Raw genomic sequence first — 25,781 nt, 5'->3', positions numbered from 1 at the left:
CTTTTAGAGATTTGAGATCAGCAATAATAATAATAATAATAATAATAATAATAATAATCTCCTTCTCCTTCTCCTCCTTCTCCTCCTCCTTCTCCTTCTTCTCCTTCTTTATTTGTACACCACTCTATCTCCTCAAGAGGATTCAGAATCATTTGGCAAAACATTCAATTGCCAAATGACACAAAAATCATTCAAAAATAAACATTATAAAACATGAACATAAATCCTACAAAAAGCAATCACAAACACTTAAAACCAGTTTCAGTTTTCTCCATCAAACAGGGATTCAGTTACCAATGGCCAGGAATTTCAAAATCGATCTAGTCACCTGTAAGAGGGCTGGGCAAGGGCTAGTGCAACGAAGTAGCATAGGGCCAGGGAAATGGATAAAGTGCAGGGCAGATGTCCAAGAAAGATGTCCAAGGAAGGGCCTGGGACTAATCATTTCCAAAGGCCTGCTGGAACCACTAAGTTTTCAGATCCCTGCGGAAGGAGGACAGTGATGGGGCTTGTCTTATTTCTCTGGGGAGGGCATTCCAGAGACGGGGAGCCACCACCAAGAAGGCCCTCTCCCCCATCCCCACCAATTGTACTTGTGATGGTGGTGGGACTGAGAGGAGGAATTCCCCAGCAGATCTTAGAGCCCACACTGGTTCATAGGGGAGATGTGATCGTGAAAATAGGCAGGGCCTGAATAGCTTAGGCTTTGTAGGTCATAACCTGCACCTTAAATTGGGCCCGGCAACTTATTGGCAGTTATTGTATGTTCCCTATAAGTAGCTCCAGTTAGTAGCCTGTAATGGTTAGGAGTGCTAGGATTAAGGAGACCCACAATCAAATCCTTATTCTCCCATGAAATTCACTAAGAAATTGCAAAACACTTATGATATCACAGGACTTCTGTGGTGATCAAAAGGGTGAATTGGGAAGAACCATATGTGTTAACATTATTGTGGGAAATGTGGTGTAAATGTATTTCCTTCTCCTTTAACCCTTTTTCAAAAATAGGTAAAAACTTCCATCACTATTGTGAGAGGGTTTGACTAGTGCCTCTTTTCTCGCCTCTTTCGCAAGCCATGCTCAGTTTGTGTGCTTTGGTATATCTGTTCCATATGAGAAGTAAGAAATAGTAAACTATTGTGTCTCACTTCTCTTTGTTGGAAATTATCTGAAATGACTGCATTGGGCCTTAGTGCATTGATGTTTAGTGAGGTGGGTTGCCTGACTGAAGCTACCTTTTTCACTACAGAATTGTTCCTTTGTGTCTTTTGAAGCTCTTAACAAGCTAATTTTTCTTTCAGCAAACCTGCCTCCCCCTCCTCCTTTATGTACACACATACACACACACACACACGAATGCACATAAACTCTTGAGTAGCCAGAGAGTGAGACAGGAAGGCTGTGGAGATAAGGGAATATAACAAGAGTTACTGTCAAGTTGTGGGAGCAATACAGGTTGTGCTAGTCCATGTTTTCTGAAGTGTACAAGCTGCCAACTCTCAAAGTTCAAGGAAAGTCCAGCTGTCCCCGATAGTGCAAGCTTCCTCTTTAAATCTCTGTACTTGAGTTGGTTTTGCAAACTTGAGGTTGCAACTGTAGTGTAATGTGAAGTTTTTATTTGGAAAAAGGGGGCTGTGCTGATTTGCAATGCATTGTATATAAAACATAACAGCTAAGTCCACTATGTTTTATCATGGATAGATTATAGTTAGAAAACTGTGTGCTGTTATAGCAAAAATATTTAAGAAAGAGGCAAATTTTATTTCAAAACCTGTGATGGCATGCCTGAACCTTTAGGAAAACTATATTGTCTGGCTTTACCCAGGGACTATCTGATACCTTCTGTTAAGATTAAGACCCTTAGCAGACAAAGGCACTTTAGGCAAGGTGAAAAGCCAAAATGAGTTTACTGCAAATAAGATTAATAAAGGGTTAACTCCATCCGGGACTATCATAAGGTAACTTAAATCAAAGATTCATATTTCTTGAATCTTTCACCTTTGATGCAAAGCGATGGATTATAAGTTATTGCTTACAAACTGTCTTAATCTTCTCTCCTGTGAAGCTTAGGCTGGCCAGAAGCTTCTGTTATCCTTTGGATTGCTGGTACAAGAATACTGCTAAGAATACCAGTTTTGGATTACTTGTGCCTAGGATACAAGACAATCTCTGTAGCTCTGCTGCAGAAAAAAGGAAGAGTCCAGCAAAGAGCTCTGTACAGGGAAATGGAATAGACCAACTAAGTGGCCTCTGGAGGGATTTTAAGCTCCACCCAAAACTAATACAAAGGAAGTTATCTACACTATTGGGAAGACCAATAAACAGGAGGAACTGAAGCAGAGGTGAGGAGAAGGCAGAGCCAAGACTTCATAAAATCTAGGAAGTTGCCTTATACAAGTGAGACTAACTCACCTATTGCATCTTCTCCATCCTCGCTCCTCGCAACTAGAGTAGACCCATTAAAAAGGCTGGGATTTACATAAATTCAGCAGTTTATTTAGTGAGGCAACACTAATTGAAAATAGCAAGTTTAGTCCAGGTGGGACTACAAATCCCATCATCCCTAGGTGTTGACCATAGCCTAAAAGGAGTTGTAGCATGCAACATCTGGAAGGAGTCTGGTTAAGGAAGAAAATGCTTGCTAGAGGAAAGTTGATTTTTTTATCATGTTAGAAGCAAATAGAGAACATACTGCAAGTTGCTTCTGGTGTGAGAGAATCGGCCATCTACAGAGACGTTGCCCAGGAGATGCCTGGCTGTGTTACTATCCTGTGGGAGGCTTCTTTCATGTCCCCACATGGGAAGCTTGAACTGACAGAAGGGAGCTCACCCTGTCTTGTGGATTTGAACCGCCAACCTTCAGGTCAGCAGTTCAGCTGGCACAAGGATTTAATTCATTGCGCCACTGCAGCTCCTTATAGGAAAGTTGTGAAGCTGCAAACCAAAGTGTGCAGGCATTTCTCCAGCGCAAGTCCTGTTAAAACTGCTGGGACATGCTCGAGAGTACATTTTTGCTCTTGTCAAAATTCAGTGGCTTCTTTGGGGATTATGAGAAAATTCTGCTAAAATGGTTCCATTGCACTTCCCTCACAATTGAGCAGAATTTAGATGAGATTGGAAAACACTAATGATAAGAACAGTTGAGTTGTTGGATGTGTTTTTCTTAGGGGTGTAATGGAAAGAAGGACAAACAGATATAATAAACAAATATTAAACATGGCTTAAAGGTAAGATATCATGCAATAGCAGGCAGAATAATTCTGTTTTTTCTTCTTCCAAAACATCAATTTATGTAAGTGAATCCCTCTGTGTTTTTCCACTAAACCTTCCTATTAGTCACAAGGTCTTTTTCTTAAACCTCCTTTGCTTCTGCATTCCCGTCCTGCTAATCTGTCTTGTGATGTCTAGCATCCATTTCTTCAAAGGGAAAAGAGGCATCCATCTTCTGCCGTGCCCTTCAGTTTAACTTTGCCTTAATTTGTTGGGACAAGCTTCACATCCTGAAAGAGGAATCTTAACCTGGGAAATAGATTTTCATGCTCTCAGTGAAGTACCATTTGTAACTTACCAGCTTTGAGGTATTGTGTATTGGTTAAGGTGAAATGATTAGCTTACTACATTTTTCAAAACAATCTCCAACTTTTAGCTCATATACTTGACTGTGTTCATAGTCTGTTTTGTTGTTGTTATTGTTGCTTGAATTTGTTGTCCAGATGTAAATAAATTTGATGTGTTTGGTCTAGACCAGGCATGGGCAAACTTTGGCCCTCCAGGTGTTTTGGACTTCAACTCCCACAATTCCTAACAGCCTCAGGTCCCTTCCTTTCCCCCCTCAGCCGCTTAAGCGGCTGAGGGGGGAAAGGAAAGGGCCTGAGGCTGTTAGGAATTGTGGGAGTTGAAGTCCAAAACACCTGGAGGGCCAAAGTTTGCCCATGCCTGGTCTAGTCCTATTATATATAATAAAATCATAAAATGATGTCCCTTTAACCAGTGGTTCTCAACCTTCCTCATTCCACGACCCCTTAATACAGTTCCTCATGTTGTGGTGACCCCCAACCATAAAATTATTATCATTGCTTCTTCATAAGTGTAATTTTGCTACTGTTGTGAATTGTAATGTAAATATCAGATGCACAGGATGTATTTATATTCACTGGACCAAATCTGTCACAAATACTCGATATGCCCAAATTTGAATATTGGTTGAGTTGGGGTGGGGGGAAGAACTGATCTTGTAAATTGGGAGTTGTAGTTGCTGGGATTTATAGTTCACTTACAATCAAAGAGCATTCTGAACTCCAACAACAATGGAATTGAACCAAATTTGGCACAGAGAACTCCTATGACCAACAGAAAATACTGGAAGGGTTTGGTGGGCATTGATTTTGAGTTTTGGAGTTGTAGTTCACCTACATTCAAAGTGCTGGTCTTGGCCTATAAAGCCCTATATGGCTCCGGCCCAGCTTACTTGTCCAAACGCATCTCCCCCTATGTTCTACCTCGTAGTTTAAGACCCACCGGGGAGGCCCTGCTCTTGGTCCAACTGGCCTCGAAAATGTGTCTAGTGGGGACGAGGGACAGGGCCTTCTCAGTGGTGACCCCCCTCCTGTGGAATTCCCTCCCTAGCAAGATTAGATCAGCATCCTCCCTCCTTTCCTTTAGGAAAAAACTGAAATCATGGTTTTGGAACCAGGGTTTTGGCTAGCAGGCACAACGGCACTTTGAACACGGAACTGGACCATATGATTCTTATGATAAAAAATGGCTATATGACTGTATAATTAGTGTTATTGTTTTTGATCTATTGTATATTTATGGTTTTATATTGTGTTATATTGTGATATTACGGCATCGAATTGTTGCCAGTGTTAGCTGCTCTGAGTCCCCCCTCGGGGGTTGAAAAGGACAGGGTGAAAATGTTGTAAATAAATAAATAATAATAAATACATCCAGAGAGCATTGTGGACTCAAACAATCAGGGATCTGGACCAAACTTCTTACAGATACTCAAATATGCCCAATTGTGAACACTGGTGGAGTTTTGGGGGGAAATAGGCCTTGACATTTGGGAGTTGTAGTCACTGAGATTTATAGTTCACCTACAATCAGAGAGCATTTTGAACCACACCAATGATAGAATTGGGCCAAACTTCCCACACAAAAACCCCATGACCAACAGAAAATGCTGTGTTTTCTGATGGTCTTTGGTGACCCCTCTGACACCTCATGACCCTCCCCCCCAGGGGTCCCAACCCCCAGGTTGAGAAATGCTGCTTTAAACGAAATGGCAGAATCAAGGTTTGGTTGTTGGAATATTTTCAATATGAGGCTGGTGTAATCCAAGGATATGGAGGGCTGGCTTTAATTGCCGGTAGCATGGAACTATTTACTCATTTGAAACACGTATGTATTGCCTTTTAATGAAATATTTTCCAAGGCAGCTAACTGCAATAAAAATTAAAATAATAAGTCTTTCACAATGAAATCAGCATAGCATTTTATCTTCATTAACAGTTAAAAACTGAACTGACATTATTGAAAGTCTAGGGAAATGAAAATATGTTGACATGGCTACTAATAGAGGTTAGATTTGATGCCTGGTAAACTGATAGGTAGGGAGTCCTAGAGGCACAGTGCTTCCCCTCCCTTTCTCTGTTGGGAAACCATGCTGGAAAATATATTATTGTAGTTTGCAAAGGCTGGATAGAATGCGACACAATAACAAACAATCATATGCTTTTTGTTTGTTTGACAATTGCTATTTTCCTACTGTTTACAGTATCATTTTCACTGTTTATTTATAAAGATAACATGCTGTCTGTCTTGATACTATCCAAGGGCAAAACGCTGCATGCAAATACCTAGACCAATGTTGCTGTCCTTGGAAAACATGCTGGAAGATCCCTCCCTGGGTTAGGAATTCTATTGTATTGGACTGAAAACTGGTCCTGAAATTTGGAGGGAGTGGATAGATATATTAAATTAGTAGTATGATCAGGTCAGTTACAAGTTGTTGTTTTTTTAACCTGTGAAGCTATTGGCCAAATGTGATTCAACATACTGAGTTCACAGACTGATTATACAGCAAACACCCATAATATTTTATTTTGTTGTGAAGATGCCAGAGTTATTCTCTTCCCACCTAACTGAAGGTACCAGATGACCCATATTCTCCATGTTATTAAAGTTAACATGAAGTAGAATTATGAAATGTGCCATTAAACATCATACTGTGTACACAGTATACTGAATTAGTTTAAATGGGAGAGACTGGGCCTTCAGGTACATTATTTAAGCCCAGGGCTTACTCATACCACAATTCAGAGATGCAGAAACCATGCCCTTTGAGGAATGGCTTAATGGGCTGTGTATGTTTAGTCTGGAGAAGAGAAGGTTAAAGATGTGACATGATTGCCATGTTTCAAATATTTGAAAGGTTTTCATATTGAAGGTAGGAGGAGAAAGCGTATTTTCAGAGACAATGACATTGAGCAATGGAAACTACACAGAAAGAGATTCCACTCAAACATTAGGAAGAACTTCCTAACATTAGGAGCTGCTCAACAGTGAAAGACTCTGCCCCCAGAGTGTGGTGGGGTCTCCTTCTGAGGTGGATTTTAAGCCAAGGTTGGGTCAGGAGTCCTTTGATTGTGTCCATATATCTCACAGGGTTGGATTGGATGGTCCTTGAGGTCTCTTCCAACTCTATAATTGCATTATTTTTCCTTGTTTGCATTGAATGCCTTGCCTCTGAGGGGGATCACCACCATTTCTCTTGGCTGTGAATGCACAGTATTCTTAGCACTGGTGACAGGTCCGAGGAGTCCTTTTTAATTCCACATCTCTTGCATGTGAGAGGAAGTCATAGGGAGGAGGGAGCAAGCTTTTTTTCTCTGCTCTGGAGACTAGAACGCAGAACAATGGCTTCAAACTACAGGAAAGGAGATTCCACGTGAACATGAGGAAGAACTTCCTAACTGTGAGAGCTGTTCAGCAGTGGAACTCTCTGCCCTGCTAGAGACTCCTTCTTTGGAGGCTTTTAAACAGAGGCTGGATGGCCATCTGTCAGGGGTGCTTTGAATGTGATTTTCCTACTTCTTGGCAGGGATTGAACTGGATTGCCAATGAGGTCTCTTCCAACTCAATGATTCTATGATTCTGTGTCTTGGCATGTATGAGGAGTCCTTTTTAATTCCACGTCTCTTCCATGTGAGGGGAAGTCATAGGGAGGAGGGAGCAAGCTTGTTTTCTCTGCTCTGGAGACTAGAACGCAGAACAATGGCTTCAAACTACAGGAAAGGAGATTCCACGTGAACATGAGGAAGAACTTCCTGACCGTGAGAGCTGTTCAGCAGTGGAACTCTCTGCCCTGGTAGAGACTCCGTCTTTGGAGGCTTTTAAACAGAGGCTGGATGGCCATCTGTCAGGGGTGCTTTGAATGTGATTTTCCTACTTCTTGGCAGGGGTTGAACTGGATTGCCAATGAGGTCTCTTCCAATTCAATGATTCTATGATTCTGTGTCTTGACAGTGTTAAAGGACTGTTGGTAGCTGAGGGGGAAAATGCTGGTAAGATTCATTTGCAAGCATTGAACTGGTAATGAGTCCTTTCAGACAACTTTATCCTCTAATGGTGATGGTGGGACTACTCATCCTACTGTTCCTCACACAATGTACAAACTTTCCTTATTTGGTGGATGCCACAGTTTGTCCCCTTACCACTCTTGTACAGTGTAGAAACTGTTGCTGTAAGGCATGTAGAATTGCTACTGGTTGGATGGTTGGGTCTTTTCTGAAGTTACAACAGTAGCATTCTTGGTCAACATTACGGTGTGGAATCAGGACACGTGAAAGCATAATTTCTTCCTTGCTGAGTATCATTCTTTCCCAAAAACATTCCAGAGATGACCAAGAATGCTACTGCCAGTGGCAAAATCCTCGGCAAGAAAGTATTCTCAGCTAAGTTAACTGCTAACAGACTCTTGATTCCTTGGGGTACTCCGTGAAAGGTCAAAGGGTTTCAAATTCCTCACGCAGCACAGTTATCATAGCATGTCATTATCTTTAGTGTTTAATTATTTCTGAGGAAGATGAAATGGCTGCAGCTGTTGTTCAGACTTGGAATAAATTTGCTGCAGTTTTAGGGCAGCTGTTACGTCTATGAAGTAATTTTTTTAGGAAGAAAAATACGGTTATGCACTTTCAGAAGGATAAACATCACTTATTGCGGTGAGTGTTAATTTTAGGTTGAACACCAACCATTGAAAACCATTTCTTTATTACAGTTTTCCCTAGAGTAAAATCTGTCAAATGTCCCTGGCCTTTCCAGATTTCTAAACTGAACTTATTTTCCATTTTCACAAAAATGCTACTATTCAGTATTACACATAGTTGCACATTTAGAAATCATCAGATCACACAATATTATATATAGTTTCAGAGAAATGCCTTCTGTACAATGGTAGAGAAGTCTTCCCTACATGAAAACAGACCAAGTTGGGGGTGGGGTGGGGCGGAATCAACAGAAGAAAGCAACTACAAAACCAGGTCCCTTACATTTATTTATATGTATGCATTTCACATACTCTAAGCCTCAGAAAAACCCTGTGATAGGTTTGCCTTAGGGCTGCCATAAGTGGGAATTGACTTGAGAAGACACACAATAATGTCTTTCTGCTTGCATTTACTACATTGCCTACCTTTTTTGTTAGCACTGAGAGTTGCATGGGAAAAGGCAGTGGGAGATATTGAAGAAAATAATAATTTTCAAATATGTGTTGTTGGATGCTTTCATGACTGGAATCATTGGGTTGCTGTGAGTTTTCCAGGCTGTATGGCCATGTTCCAGATGCATTCTCTCCTGGAATGTGGCCATACAGCCCAGAAAACTCACAGCAACCCAATTAATCTTAGAATCTCATGGAGGATTACTAAGAAGTAATGAGAGCAGTGTGGTGTAGTGGTTTGAGTGTTGGACTAGGATATTGGGAGACAGACCCCTCCCTAAAAAAAAGTCATATTTCGAGAATTTTTTGGGGGAGGCCCTGCCTGCCAACTCATTCATGTGGAAGAAGCCATCTGAATAAGAGCTTGCAACAGGCTGCTTGACACTTTATTATTTTTTTTAGTGGCCAGCTGACAAGATAGTTGAACCTCCAAAGCTTCCTTGAGTAACTTAGGAGACTAAACTTCCTATTTGCCTGGAATTAGTTAATGACCATCCAGTTCTGCCAGCTGAGCTCAGATGGCACTAATCATCCCCTGCTGAGCTGCATGCAAAAACTGCTCTAGTGTTCAAAGGGAAGAAAGTGGGATACAGCTAATTTGTAATACCCTTTAGTTTGGGGTGGGTGGGTTTAGTGATTGCTGCTGTTCAAGGCTTTTGTGTGAATGTGAGGAGTTCCCACATCTTTGGATATTATTTGATGGTTTATGTGGCGCCCTAAAGGCAGAAGATCTTGTTTGATCTTGGAAGCTAAGTAGGGTCAGTGTGGTTTGAATATCAGGTGCAATAGGCACTATTTCAAAGGAAGAAATTGGCAAAACCTTATCTGAATATTATTTGCATAAGAAGATGCTATGTAACCCATGGGGTCATTATGAGCCAACAGGTGACTTGGATGCATGTTGCTTTTCTGCCTTCTGGGTGTTGTTTGTATGTCTGAATCCTCCCTGTTTTGTGACACAAACCAGATTGTGGTTCTTTTAAAAAAAAGGAAAAGACAAATTATAGACATGGAAAGTTACATTACAAGTTAAAACTACAGTGATTTATTTTAATCCTTTGGGAAGCTTTATACCAGTTACCTGTAATGTAGATTTTTATTTCACCAGTATGGCATGTTTTTTGTTTTGTTTTGTATTTCGAATGCCCATTACTTTCGAATACAGTAAAACTGCAAGGTGACAAGAACCATAGGTAGTATAAAGTGCAGACCCTAATTAGTACAAAATTTGACTCTGTCTATACTGCCACATAAAATCCACATTATCTTCTTTGAACTGGATTATATGAGTCTACACTGCCATATAATTATAAAACAGATAATATAGGTTTTACATGGCAGTGTAGAGAGGGGCTTAGATTCCGATCACTGATAATTGTACAAAGCATTCCTGCCAAAATCAGCATATTTCATTTTCTTCTGATGTGGTACTATCAGGAATATGTTCTTACCAGTATACATTGTTCTGTCATGCACTGGGCCTGTAAAGAATTGCCTCTAAAATAGGACACGCAACTTGAGCCCAGCAGGAAGCCAGGGCCCCCCGAAGAGAAGTTCTCAAGGATTTTCCACCACAAATAGTCTTTAGATGGCTTGTGAAGTATAACAAAGTCCTTTATTAATGAACAATCAAACAGAAACTTCTCTTGTCTTCAATAAAGTTAAACAAATGCTTTCAGGCCTTTATGCAACTGGTGGCTTCCTAATCATGTCCACGAGGGATGGACAATTGTCTTCAATAACTGTTTCTCTACTTTAAGGAAAATCCCTTTTTAACTTCTCCCAGGCTGACTGTAATCTAAGCCTTATTGATGTGGGCTCCGCTACCGGGTCGAACTGTGTCTCGAGCAGTGAGTGGACCTACCAGTAAGGCCAGTAGATTCTCCAGCTGGAGTTCTTTGGACTTCCAAACTGTTTACCCTCCGAAATTCCTCAAAGCTTTAGGGCTGCTTCCCTGGAAATCTTTGGAAATCTTTGGATGCTCTTAAGACTGTTCTCCCCCAGAAAGTCTTAAGGGTTGAAGCTTTTGTATAGGAGAAGCTTGTACACGTCCTCTAAATTAGCTTTCCTTACTGAGACTAACTAAAAATGGTTCCCTTCCCTTCCCAATTGCCCTGAACAAGGGGCGGAACCAAAACTTAACAATGATGGACAGGTGACTTGCCCTACGACTGCAACCAAAGGAAGCCACCTATCTGCAGAATCCCTGAAACCTTGGACTGCAAGCAAACATTTAATACGAAGCAAATAAAGTTGGAGCTCCTGGTACAGCCGTACCAGCACATACATAGGAGCCCCCGGTGGCGCAGTGGGTTAAATCCCTGTGCCGGCAGGACTGAAGACTGACAGGTCGCAAGTTCAAATCCAGGGAGAGGCAGATGAGCTCCCTCTATCAAGCTCCAGCTCCTCATGCGGGGACATGAGAGAAGCCTCCCACAAGGATGATAAAACATCAAAAAACATTTGGGCGTCCCCTGGGCAACGTCCTTGCAGACGGCCAATTCTCTCACACCAGAAGCAACTTGTAGTTTCTCAGGTTGCTACTGACACGACAAAAAACAAACAAACATAATACTATATATTATATTGGAATTAGCCCTTTGTTTTAACAACTTGGGGAAATCAAGGACATTTAAACACATGCATACCCACAAACACCCATATATGTCATCCTTATAGTATAACTGAGGACTTCTTGATGTAGCCTGCCGAAAAAGAATAGTTCAAAAATTACAAAACTAAAAACAAGGGTTGTTTTGTACTCATTAAAGTACACTCAATGCATGTATATGACTTAATGGACTAAGGTTGCTCACATATATAATTTGCAGCATTTATTAGAAAGACCGTTTTCCATTTGTATTAAGCTTGATATTTTTGTTGCACAGGTTCTGTCTCTTTTACTTTCAATCAGATTTGAAAAACCTGGTTTGTTTATATCCTCCCTCTGGAGCTGCAGGAGTAATATATAATCCAGAAAGTATCCTTCACCGTGAAATAAAAAGGGAGAGGTTTGATTTGTGTTCCATTCCAGCCAGATTCCTCCATAATTAACCTACTGTAGAAAGATAAGGACTAGTTCACCATCTCCGGAATGTGGGTGGGGTTTGTGCGTGTGTTGGGTGGAGGGGGGAGGAATGAGGCACCTAGAAAGGTATTGTGCAGTGTACCCATGTGGATTCCTTTAGTACCACAACTTAGCATTCCGGATGCATCGTACATGCTTTACAAACCTTCATTTGCACAAGGATTGTATGTTTTGTTTAGCAGAGAAGAAAGACAAACCGCTTTAACCTTTGTGAATCTGTGATTAGTGAACTGATTTGCAATGTCTTGATATTTTTTAGGGAAAGAATTATTGGCTTAAGAAAAATGCGACTTTATCTGTGTTTGTACAACATTCTCAAAATGCCAAGTTTGTTCAGAAACTGTACATTTCAATTTGTGGATTACTGAAGAGGACAGGTAAAAGAAGAATAGCCAAGGGTTAGGAAGATGCAGAGTTGGAAAGGGCCTCTGAGATGAGCTAGGAAGTTTCAAGTTCAAATTTGAATCAATGGTTGATCTCTTAAGACAAAAAACTTGCATGGTAAACCAATATCTCCATAGATATGAGCATGAGAAGAATTTAGATTTTCCTGGAGAGGCATACAGACATGGAGGAAATGCAGGAATTAGGAAGTTATACATTCAATCCTCCACATTAGTTGGAGTTAGGGGTGGAAAACAAAACTTTTGGGTAAAAAACTGACCCAAGGAGGCAGGCATGTAGCCGGGGGGAGGGGGGGGGGGCTTTGGGGGCTTAACCCCCCCCCCCCCAAATTCTCATGGTGGTCTGTGAAAAGGCCTTACTGGTACATTATTTAGACTGTTATGTTTATTCATATCATGATCTGATCACCATGCTCAATATATTCCATATGCATGGGGGTATTGGGGTAACAATACAAAAGGTTTGCTAGGGTAGACCCTCTTTCACTCAGACTCAGCACCCCCCCCCCCCAAATCAAACTCAGCTACGGGCCTGCAAGGAGGAATGGTTAGATGTCAGTTGACTCAGCCTGCCTCAGGGGAGCATGCTTGCACCATCAAAGTTTAACATTTACACAAATGATCACACACTGTCAGAAGGGACAAAGATTTTTCATCTATGCTGATGATCGTGTCATCACCGCTCAAGCAAGGAGCTTGAAATGGTCGAACAAAAGCTTTAGGTGTTTTTACTGCCTATTACAGGAAAACCAGCTGATCCATCTAAAACTCAGATATGTGCTTTCCATCTTAAGAACAGACAAGCATCTTGAGCTCTGAAGATTACATGGGAAGGAATCCCACTGGAGCATTGCAGCACACCAAAATACCTGGGGGTTATCCTGGACCGTGTCCTGACTTACAAGAAGCACTGCTTGAATATCAAACAAAAAGTGGGTGCTAGAAATAATATCATATGAAAGCTGACTAGCACAACCTGGAGATCACAACCAGACACAGAGAAGACACCTGCCCTTGGCCTTTGTTACTCTACTGCAGAATACGCATGCCCAGCATGGAACACATCTCACCATGTTAAAATAAGCTCTTAATGAGACTTGCTGCATTATCACAGGATGTCTATGCACCCGCACTACTGGAGAAATTATACTGTTTAGCCGGTATTGCACCACCTGACATCCATCAGGAAGTAGCAGCCTGTAATGAAAGGATCAAGGCAGTGACACCTCTGGCCCATCCCCTGTTTGGTTATCAGCCAGCTTGCCAACACCGTAAATCAAAACATAGCTTCCCAAGATCTACAGAGATGCTTGCAGGAACACCTCAGCAAGCAAGCAAGCGAGAGTCCAAAAATGGCAGGCTAAAACCTGGAACCTCAATCCATGGCTGATACCCGATGAGAGACTCCTCCCTAGGCACACTGGGCAACTTGGATGGTGCTGAACAAACTGCACTCTGGCACCATGAGATGCAGAATCAATCTTCAGAAATTGGGCTACTAAGTGGAGTGTGGAGAAGAATAAACCACAGACCACTTACTACAGTGCAGCCTAAGCCCTTCCACATGTACAATGGAGGACCCTCTCACAGCGACACCAGTGGCACTCCAAGTGGTCAGTTTCTGGTCAAAAGGACATTTAGTATAATGCCAAGTTTTTAACTTTGTTTGTGTTTTTAAATACATTATAACTTATAACTTTTATAAATATAAAATAGTTGAATCTGATTTGTGACTTTACAGTTAGAATCAAGCAAGCTGATTCATTCTGTGCGTACCGTTATTATTTTCCCTGCCCCCAAATGAGAAAATGTTTGACCAAATCTCTAGGGATATAGAGGACAGCATTTATTTAAATGAAAATATGAGCTAAATAAAGTTTCTAGGAGGAAGAAAGCTGCTGTTGCTGTCCCCCCCGCCTTTTCACTGTATTGGTGGCTGGACAGAAAAACAGCAATAGACTAAATTTGGCATGTCAGAGCCCATGATTCTTGCCAGTTCTCTCTATTTTTAGAGTCATGCACAAAGTCTTTATAACCCTGTGAATTTTCTCAGCATAAGCTCACTCGATAACAGGCATCCTGGCTCCCCCCCCCCCCCCCGCCTTCTGCTGAATGTGAAAGAATTAGAGGTCATTTCATGTAATACAATACTTGCTTTCCATTCTTCTCTTGTTGATACCTAATGCAGCAGAATGCCCATCAGTTTGTTGTTGTTGATGGCAGTGATGATCATCATTTCCTTGCTCTCAGCTTCAATCAAATTAAGACATGATTTTAAAAAAGGAAAAGGGGGATGACTGTGTAAATAATAAAAGGACTTGACATTTTTGTCACCAATATGGATGTTGAGAGAATGGTCCATGTTCTATAGAGGGGAAGACATATTGTGCTCTAAAACTCTGTCAGTCTGAATTCGGAAGTCCCAGAGGAGTTTGATGCGTTCATTTTCTGTAACTTTTTCAGGCTTGTGATCCCACCAGTTCTTTATCACAGGCAGATGGTATTTGTGGTACAAGTTCCAATTAATCATCTGAGCAACGGTGTCAGGCCTCTGCTTGTAGTCTGTCTGTGTGATCTTCTTGCAGCAGCTGAGGATGTGATCTATCGTTTCGTCTGTTTCCTTGCAGAGTCTACACTTGGGATCTGTTGTCAACTTTTCAATTCTGGCCAGGCATGTAGCCAGGGGGAGGGGCTTGGGGGGCTTCAGCCCTCCCCCCCCCCCCCCGAAATTCTCATGGTGGTTCGCGAAAAGGCTTTACTGGTGCATTATTTAAACTGTTATATTTATTCATATCATGATCTGATCACCATGCTCAATATATCCCATATGCATGGGGGTATTGGGGTAACGATACAAAAGGTTTGCTAGGGTAGACCCTCTTTCACTCAGACTCAGCCCCCCCCCCGCAACAAACTCAGCCCCCCCCCCCCAAATCGAAATCCTGGCTACGGGCCTGATTCTGGCTTTGATTATATTGGTTCTAATGGCTTGTTCTTGGGCTGCCAGAATCCTTTGTCTCCTTTTCCAAAGTTCCATTTGTGAGCCACAGCCATGTTTTTTCTTTGTCTGTTTGGCTCTCAGTTTTCCCCAGGAACTGTCCATGGAGAGCCTTCTTTTGCCCGTTTTCTCTTCTGTTCTGCATTGTGTTTTTATAGTATTCACTCTTGGTCTTTTGCACTTTATTATAGTTATTAATAATATTTATATATATATATATATATATATATATATATATATATATATATGCTCTGTGCATAATGAATACCTTAAAAACAAAAGAACCAATGAACGATATCACACCAAATTTGGCAACAAAACGTCTCACAACACAAGGAGTGACCATCACTCAAAAAATTATGATTTTATTATTTGGGAGTTGTAGTTGCTGGGATTTATAGTTCACCTACAATCAAAGAGCATTCTGAACTCCATCAACGATGGAATTGAACCACACTTGGCACACAGAACTCCCTTGACCAACAGACAACACTAGAAGGGTTTGGTGGGCATTGACCTTGAGTTTGGGAGTTGTAGTTCACCTACATCCAGAGAGCACCATGGACTCAAACAAAGATGGATCTGGACCAAACTTGGCACAAGCACTCAATACGCCCAAATATAAACACAGGTGGAGTTTGGGGAAAATAGACCTTGATATTTGGGAGTTGTAGTCACTGGGATTCACAGTTCACCTTCAATCAAAGAGCATTCTGAACCCCACGAACGACAGAATCAGGGCAAACTTCCCACACAGAACCCCCATGATCAACAGAAAATACTTAAAGCCATCCAATCCAACTCCCACATCAGGGCAAGAAAATGTTATCAAAGTCCTCCTGACAAAGAGCCATCCAACCATAGATAGATAGATAGATAGATAGAGATATAGAGATATAGATAGATAGATATTATTCACACAGAGAGAGATATAGGATCATAGATTTGAAAGGGACCCCTAAAGAAGGACAATTATATGTCCCATCTTCCAGAGTAGGCAAACCAGACAATCTCCACATCAACACTGACATAGAAACAACAAGGAATAATGTTTACCCACAAGCATAAAGGAATTACATATATTAGAAACCATTACTTTATTTTCCAGATCACCAGACCGAGCCACAGCAACGTGTGGCAGGGGACGGCTAGTATTATATATAATAATTATTATGTATTAATAAATAAAACTTTATTTACATCCTTCCCCCTAATCAAACAGGACTCGGAGCAGCTTACAGAGAGTAAAACAAAGTGCAAAACACAAATAAAACATGATACATCAACGATAATAACAAAAACCTAACAGAAAATAAAACACAATGCAAAAATTGAAGCAAATATAAAAACATAATACATAACAACCATATCAAAAACCCTAACATAGCAAGAGTACAATAGAAAACAATGTGAATTAATTATTTTTTTGGATGGATTTAAACATGTTGTCCACCAGAGGCAAAACCAGTTCAAGCCAGTTGGCATTGAAGCAGCTATAAACCACCATCACAGTAGAATTATAATCAACCATTTTCAAACGCTTGCTTCCACATCCATGTTTTTAAGCTGGGAAGCGAATCTGTCTTATTTCTTTGGGTAGGGTATTCCAATGCTGGGGCACCACCACTGAGAAGGCCCTTTCCCACGTTCCCACCAATGTGTTTGTGAGGACCATGAGAAGGGCTGGAGGACCTTAAGGTCCGAGCGGATTCATAGGGGGAAACGCGGTCATGCAAATAGGCTGGACCCGAACCATAAAGGGCTTTATAGGTAATGACCTGCACTTTGAATTGGGCCCAGAAACTCACAGGCAGCCAGTGGAGCTGCTTTAACAGGGGAGTGCTATGCTCCCTGTAGTCAGGTCTCGTTAGAAACCTGGCTACTGCTCTGCACCATTTGCAGTTTCTGAACTGTCTTCATAGGCAGCCCCACATAGAGCGTGTTGCAATAATCCATTGGAGATGTAACTAAGGTGTGGACCACCGTGGACAGATCAGATTTCCAAATTACAACAGAAACTCCTAGTCCAAATTCGGTAGGTGGAGGTGATAAATGCCAGCCTGCAATGGTGGTATGAATTGCCTCTGTTCTTAGACCACAAGACATCTTTGCCTGTTCAAAGAACACCAAAGTCGTCTGTATTTTACATTTTATTGTAAACCACATTAACAAATATGACAACTAAAATACACACATTGCACTTTCTGTCCTGTGAATAAATTGTGAACAGAAAAGAATATAAATACTGCACACACAATCTGCAATCCACAGTCTGCAGTCTGACAGAGCAAATTATTCAGCAGTACCGTGGAACCCACTGTTTTGAATACTTTTACCTCTAAAATTCAGCAAAATATATGTAGATGAATATGGTGGCCTACTTTCTTATGCAATCCTTCCCTGTAGAGTCTTATTTTTGTAGGGCTTCAAGTCATTTGTGACTTGTGGTAACCCATCATGGGGTCTTTCTCTTTGACAAGATCTGTTTAGAGGGTGCCTTTCTCTGAGGGCCCTTCCACACAGCTGAATAAAATTCCACATTTTCTGCTTTGAACTGGAATATATGGCAGTGTGGACACAGATAACCCCCCTTTTTTTTGTCGTGTCAGGAGCAAGTCGCTTCTGGTGTGAGAAAATTGGCCGCCCGCAAGGACGTTGCCCAGGGGACGCCTGGATGATTTGGTGTTTTTATCATCCTTGTGGGAGGCTTCTCTCATGTCCCCGCATGAGGAGCTGGAGCTGATCGAGGGAGCTCATCCGCCTCTCCCTGGATTCGAACCTGCGACCTGTCAGTCTTCAGTCCTGCCGGCACAGATACTGTGGGATTTTTTGCCTTGGTATTCTGGATTATATGGCTGTGTGGAGGGGCCCCTGAGGCTTCTTTTAAAGAGCTGTATACAATCCAGATTATCTGCTTTGAACTGGATTATCTGGCAGTGTAGAAAATCATAGAATCATAGTTAGAAGAGACCTTGTGGGCCATCCAGTCCAAACCCCTTCCAAGAAGCGGGAAAATCGCATTCAAAGCACCCCTGACAGATAGCCATCCAGCCTCTGCTTAAAAGCCTCCAAAGAAGGAGCTTCTACCACACTCCGGGCAGAGAGTGAGTTCCGGGCAGTGAGAGAGTTCCACTGCTGAACATCTCTCACAGTTAGGAAGTTCTTCCTCATGTTCAGGTGGAATCTCCTTTCCTGTAGTTTGAAGCTATTCTTCCACATCCTAGTCTCAAGAGCAGTGATGTTTTGGGGCTGTCACTGGGCAACGCGGACTTTCAACTCCCTCCAAAGGTTTTCTATAGGGTTGAGATCTGGAGACTGGTCAGGCTACTCCAGGACCTTGAAATGCTTCTTACTAAGCCACTCCTTTGTTGCCCTGGTTTTGTGCTTAGGATCATTGTCCTGCTGAAAGACCCAGCCACATTTCATCTTCAGTGCCCTTGCTGATGGAAGGAGGTTTGCACTCGAAATCTCACGATACATGGCCCCATTCATGCTTTCATGTATACGGATCAGTCGCCCTGGTCCCTTTGCAGAGAAACAGCCCCAAAGCATGATGTTGCCACCCCATGCTTCACAGTAGGTATGGTGTTCTTTGGATGCAACTCAGCATTCTTTCTCCTCCAAACACAATGAGTTGTGTTTCTGCCAAACAGTTCTACTTTGGTTTCATCTGACCATATGACATTCTCCCAATACTCTTTTGGATCATCCAAATGCTCTCTAGCAAACTTCAGTCGGCCCTGGACATGTACTGGCTTAAGCAGGGGGACATGTCTGGCACTGCAGGATCTGAGTCCCTGGCGGCGTAGTGTGTTACTGATAGTAGCCTTTGTTATGTTGGTCCCAGCTGGACAATTGCATCTGTCAAGTAGGAAATTTAGGTACTGCTTTATGTGGGGAGGCTAATTTAACTAATTTACGACACCATAAAACCTTCCAGCAGTGTGTGTAAGAATGAGGAAGTACTCCATCAAGGACTCAGTGTCACAAGTGGACAGTGAAGCACCAGCTCCTCCTGTGGTCAGAATTGAGCATACCCACACGAAGCCGCAAAGCTGGAATGTTAAATTCCCTCTGTGTTTGTATATGCTGTACATCTAATGGTATTGAATGTTTCCCATGTATATGTGCATTGTAATTTCTCCTGAATCCCCTGCGGGTGAGAAGGATGGAATAGAAATACTGTAAATAAATAAATAAATAAAGCTAAAGGCTTTCCCTTGGCATTAAGTCTAATTGAATCTGATTCTGGATGGTGGCGCTCATCTCCATTTCTAAGCCAGAGAGCTGGCGCTATCCATAGATGCCTCCAAAGTCATGTCTGCATGGAGTGCTGTTACCTTCTCAGTTAAGCGGTACCTATTGATCTACTCACATTTGCCTGTTTTCGAACTTCTAGGTAGACAGAAGCTGGGGCTAACAGTGGGAACTCATCTCGCTCCCTAGATTCAAATTGCCGACCTTTAGCAAGTTAAGTAGCTCAGCGGTTTTGCCCACTGCACTAGGGGTCCTTAAATAATATTAGGAAAGCAGGAATACATCAATGGGTTGACCTTTTTTTCCAAACATACTTTATAGCACAATGATGTACTAAGGGATAATTGAAGTATTTTCAGGGATAACTAATTTGTATTAAATGTTCTCAAATGCCTTGCCATCCAGTTGTCACCAAAGAAAGACCACCCTGTACAAATCCTCCAGGCTCACAGAGTGCCAAGTTGCATGCAGTTTTCCTTTAGTACGTAGACCAATGAATTTTGTGGGAACTTAGAAAGGCTATAGTGAATCTCACCACACCAGAAGCCATGCAGAGTTGTGGCAGGGCTATTAAAGTAATTCCCCAAAGAACAAAACCATTCCATGAAAGGATTTCTAAAGCAAGAGGATGCATAACTTCGTGGGTTGGTATTTGGTGGTGATTTTTTATTGCAGAAACACAGATGTCAACATTCTGTAGGAAAAACATCTGACCATGCAATTTGGTTCTGGTAGTTCAGCTTAAATAAAGAGATGGGAGAGTACTTAGTACTGTTTTCTTACCAATGTATCCATAAGAGCATTGCTTTGTGGTAGTCCAGTGAATGAAAGACAAATTATAGTGTGCTGCAAAATCAAGATATTAAAGTTTGTTGGAAATAGCAAACTTCTACAAGCCTTCTATACTAGTTATTTGTTATGTATATAATTAAGATTGCTTACTATATTCTATTTATATATTGATATGCAATTTTCCCCTAACTCTATGTTGTTTGAGGTTGTGGGAGGAACTACAGACCATGTGACCAGATCTGGGACTATTCAGACTGAGACTCCAGTTTCGAAGTCAGTAGTGTCAGTATGTTGCAATGTGTAGTCAGTCTTTATTGAGTCAGTGTTCATTAATGTATTAGACTGAAGAGAGTGTTATTCTGTATGCAACAAAGAAGCGACTGAAACAGAATGTTTTAGTGAGCTTACTGTTTAAACTCTCACCCAATGAGAAATGTCCCTGTATGCTAAATACATGACTGGGTTGTTGTAGGTTTTTTCGGGCTATATGGCCATGTTCTAGAGGCATTCTCTCCTGACATTTCACCTGCATCTATGGCAAGCATCCTCAGAGGTTGTGAGGTCGGACGAAACGTCAGGAAAGAATGCCTCTAGAACATGGCCATATAGCCCAAAAAAACCTACAACAACCCAGTGATTCTGGCCATGAAAGCTTTCAACAATAAATACATGATGTTTGTAAGTAAATCAACTATGTTACTTTAAACAAATACTACCTATTTTGGTCTCTTGGGTGCATTATTTAAAAGCAATATATTTTATGGGAAAGTAAATGTTTTTGGGCAACTGAAATAACACTATGTATGTTATGCATTGGCATATCTTTGTTCCTAAGAGTTCAGAGAGATAACCAGTAGGCATGGTTAGGTACCGTCAGAATCTTTGTAATTCATAATAAAGTAGGAAAAATTGCCTTTTTGAAGCGATTTTGAAGTTTTTAAAAACCGGAAGTCCCTTTGCCCTTCCAAAGCTTCTTTTGCCATTTTTCTTCCGACTCAGGAAGTGAGTTGGAAGTGACTCAATGTTTGGAGGCAAGCAGCTTGCATGCTGGGATGCTTGCCTCTCAGCCAATGAGGAGAGAAGTTTTGGGGAGGGGCAGGGTTTAGGCACAGCAGCCATTGTGCTATGTATAGGGCAGCACATGGCTCAGAGGCTCATTGTGAGCCCGGGAAGGGAAGGGGAAAGAGAAAGGGAAGGGAGGTTGTGAAGGGAAGTTGGAAGAAGAGCGGTTGGAAGAGCAGGGCAAGCGGAGAATGGCTGGGAGCAGGGCTGTTGCCTGCCTGCCTTGCAGCCACTTGTGTGTTGTTGCTGTTGGAGGGAAGAAGAAGAGCAGGGCAGCAGAGAACCAGGACAGGGAGAAGGGCTGTTGCCTGCCTGGGCTGCCATGCAGCTGCTTGTGTGTTTTTGCTGTTGGGGTTTGGGACAGGTGGGCGACATGTGGGTGGGTAATATTGGGGTGTGAGGGTGCAGTTTGTTTCCTGTTTGCCTTGCGTTGCCAAATAGTCAAAATATTATCCTTCCAAAAGTTGTGAAATCAACTTCAAAAAACCAAAAAGGCCCATCCCCCCTCTTTGTGTCCTTAGTTGCTTTGTGTTGCTACTGAGGAGATACTAGAAATCCCATATGGTCAAAATATTTTCCTTCCTAAAGGTATGAAATCAACTTCAAAATGCCAAAAAAGGCCTCTCCCTGCTGTTTGTGTCACAGTGGTCAGTTTTGTCAGGACTGGTCTAAAATTGAGAGACAGAGAATCCCCCTGAAGTTTGCCCAGTGCCATTTGCTGTTTTTCGTGTATTGTGCAATCATGTCCACCATTAACAAAGCGATTCAGAAATTTCAGAAATTTCTGAAAGTTCTGAATTTTTTTTCAGAAAAATACTGAATTCCTTTCCAGATCGAACCACCAGCGCCCCCTACATCCAAAACAAGTTTTGAACCATTTTTTTTGGAACAACCAAGCCTAATAACCAGGTATATCAGTCTAACAACTGAGAAACTTAATTTGCCTTGCATGAATTCTAGTGGATATTAACCACTAAGGAAAAAAATCACTCAAAAAAGTATTGAACTCTTCTCAGGAAGATTATACTTTGTAAAAGGGTTATGATTATTCCAAATAGTATGAATGCCAGTTAATCTCCAGAAGGGTCACACTGCCAAAAGGCTATGTAGCTTCCTGGTTTTCCAAAGAGTTATGATTTCTAAAACATCATGCCTTTCCAAAAAGGATTTCTTAATACATGAATCCTGAATGATGTGATCATTGTATGTAGCCAACCATAAGCCCGTTTGCTGGGAGCCCCTGATGGCGCAATGGGTTAAACCCATGTGCTGGCAGGACTGAAGATTGACAGGTCATAGGTTCAAATTTGGGGAGAGTGCAGATGAGCTCCCTCTGTCAGCTCCAGCTCCCCATGTGGGGTAATGAGAGAGGCCTCCCAAAAGGGTGGTAAAACATCAAAAACATCCAGGCATCCCCTGGGCAACGTCCTTTAAGATGGCCAATTCTCTCACACCGGAAGTGACTTGCAGTTTCTCAAGTCGCTCCTGATGTGAAAAAAAAACCCATTTGAAAGTCCAAAACACTTTGAACAAACTTTACATGCCTAGCTCTGCAGAGATTCATCCATTAGAGAAGAAGGGGAAACACACTTGAAATTGGAGTAACACTTCCAATCTCTTGAGCAAATCTTATCTTTCCCGCCAAGCTTCTTTGCACATTTGTCCCAGGAGCAATAAAAATGTAAATTAAAAATAGAATATAAAGATTGTTCTTGATTTGGGGTCAAGATCTCTAGAACTGTACAGCATGTGGAGTTATGTTATTTTTGCTAAGCAAATCACGTATAACTTAGATCTCTGCCTTGAATGCTTGGAAGCTCACCCTCTTGGAAGCACTGAATTTCCTGTGCGTGTTGATCTTTACATTTTCTTACAGATAAAATAATGTTTGCAGCCAAATATCACTTTTTGACAGGATGATAAAGTGGGGATTTTTTAAAAGAGCCCGTGCCAGCTAGTAAAGGGAAATTCTCTTGCTGAATTTATTTTTCTCCCCTGAGTGCTGACATTTTTAAGCTGTACATTTATTTCAGTTTTGGCAAGGACATGGTTGCATAAATCAGTATTTGAACTAATTGGGAGCAGCTCAAAGCTGACTGTTGAGGAGGTCTTATCAGAAGCTACTTGTTACTCTCCTATGGAAGAGGATGGCTGTATATTTTATATAGAGTCGGCTTTTCCACTTCATATGACTGGCTTGATATAGGATTAACCTTGCTAAAGAGGTTTGTTTTAAGGGTACTAGTACCCAGATTTTCGTTAGGAACACCCAAAAGGAAAACAGAGCTTAAATTCACACAAGAGACTAACAAGCAGAGGAAACATTTCCTAGACATTTTCAGGGTTCTAGAAAATGTAAAAATACTGGGTTTGTTTCTTTGTTTGGTAGCATTGTTTCAGAGAATTGGAAATCTAGCTGTGCAAGGAATTGCTCCAGCTACAAGTAATGTTGTGAACCCAGATTGTGAGTTTCCTCATTTCAGTAAAGTTAGCTTCACACTATAAGATTTCTACACAAAACGTTTTCAGTGGAATTTATATCTTGTCTTCATTTTCTTTTTTGGATGATTCAAACAATTTGGTAGTTACTTATTGTGTTCTATTGGTAACTAAATAGTCCTATGTTTTTCCTGACCCAATTTGTGGCATCTTTGTGTGTATTATACATGCAAATGTGTGGCTATGTATTGTCGAAGGCTTTCATGGCCGAAATCACTCAGTTCTTGTGGGTTTTTTTGGGCTATATGACCAAGTTCTAGAGGCATTTCTCCTGACGTTTCGCCTGCATCTATGGCAGGCTTCCTCAGAGGTCTGAGGAGGCCTCTGAGGAAGCCTGCCATAGATGCAGACGAAACTTCAGGAGAAATGCCTCTAGAACATGGCCATATAGCCCGAAAAAACCCACAAGAACTGAAATGTGTGGCTGTTTATTTATTTATTATTTATTTAGTTACAGTATTTATATTCCACTCTTGTCACTCCAAAGGGGACTCAGAACACACATATACGGCAAATATTCAATGCCATTTATACACTGACAAGACAGGCAACTGTACATAGATAGAGGTATATATAGGCTTTTCCTATCTTCGACATCTTGGAGACTTGTGCTTGATTCCAGCCATGGGGAGATACTCCATCTCCCTGCTAAAGAGCTTTGTTTTTAAACTTTCCCCTTGATCAAATCACCGGCATTTTCTGGCATTTCCTTTTGGGTGCCTTAAATACCTCCCTGCTTTTAAACGGTACCTATTTATTTACTCACATTTGTTTTCGAACTGCTAGATAGGCAGAAGCTGGGCTAAAGGCCAGGAGCTCACCCTGACTCGGGCTTCGAACTGTCAACCTTTCAATTGGCAAGATTTACTGCCTCTGGTGGTTAACCTGCTGTGCTACAGCCCTGCTCTATGTTAAATGGTTTATTAATAGCCTCCACAATGCTTTGATACTTCTATATTGCTTATTATTACTTTATCTTGTTTGGCTTCATCTTCTTAAAAATGGCAAAATGTCTAAATGTGCTGAAATAGCTATACTACTTTAGCTTGTATGCCAGCTCACACACTCTTCTTCCCTGCTTCTGCACCAGAGAAATAATGAATCATAGAATCATAGAATCAAAGAGCTGGAAGAGACCTCATGGGCCATCCAGTCCAACCCTCTGCCAAGAAGCAGGAATATTGCATTCAAATCACCCCTGACAAATGGCCATCCAGCCTCTGCTTAAAAGCTTCCAAAGAAGGAGCCTCCACCACACTCCGGGGCAGAGAGTTCCACTGCTGAACACCTCTCACAGTCAGGAAGTTCTTCCTAATGTTCAGATGGAATCTCCTTTCTTGTAGTTTGAAATCATTGTTCCGCATCCTAGCCTCCAGGGCGGAAGAAAACAAGCTTGCTCCCTCCTCTTTAATGTGTTGTTTCAACGTGAATCTGTAATTTGTTTTAACTATATTTAGTTTAGGAAGCTGGTTTGTTTTCATGGGAGCTTGAAGTTGAATTATTTATGCCAGTCATAGTTAAGATTAACTATGGTTTGTTTGGATTTGATCAATACAGCAAATCAAAAATGGAACGAAAAGCTCCCAAACTCCTTCCTACAGGAAAGTTATGTCCATTCTTATACTATCTCATTATTTTTTAATGTTGAGTCCAAACTAACCCTGCATGTTTTAGTAAAAGAAGAGGGAAAAAATGAAAGGAAAAGGAAATTGTTAATGAAAGCTCCTCTTCCTTTTCCTTTGCAAGCAAGAGCCTGGTTTTGAGACAATTCAGATAGACAATTTAGGAAGCAAACATATAAGCTATTTCCCATTAATCCTGTAGCTAACATCAACAGGAAAAAATAAAGAGAAGCTGAACCAATGAACAGAGGTTTTCAAATTAGAATATGAAGGAAAGTTTGCTGAACTCACATTACTTCTGGATAGTCATAGGAGAATATTTGCCACAGGGCAA

General features: G+C 41.4%; 1 protein-coding gene across 3 annotated transcripts in view; it reads left to right on the top strand.

Annotated features, from left to right (window-relative positions):
- LAMA5 (laminin subunit alpha 5) overlaps positions 1–25,781 on the top strand; it is a 253,667-nt gene that overhangs the window by 72,216 nt on the left and 155,670 nt on the right. The gene's annotated exons all lie outside the window — the stretch shown is intronic.

The sequence above is a fragment of the Anolis sagrei genome, chromosome 4 (genome assembly GCF_037176765.1).
Source record: "Anolis sagrei isolate rAnoSag1 chromosome 4, rAnoSag1.mat, whole genome shotgun sequence".
NCBI lineage: Eukaryota > Metazoa > Chordata > Lepidosauria > Squamata > Dactyloidae > Anolis > Anolis sagrei.
The sequence above is the reverse complement of the archived record's forward strand: the minus strand, read 5'-3'. Positions and strand labels throughout refer to the sequence as shown.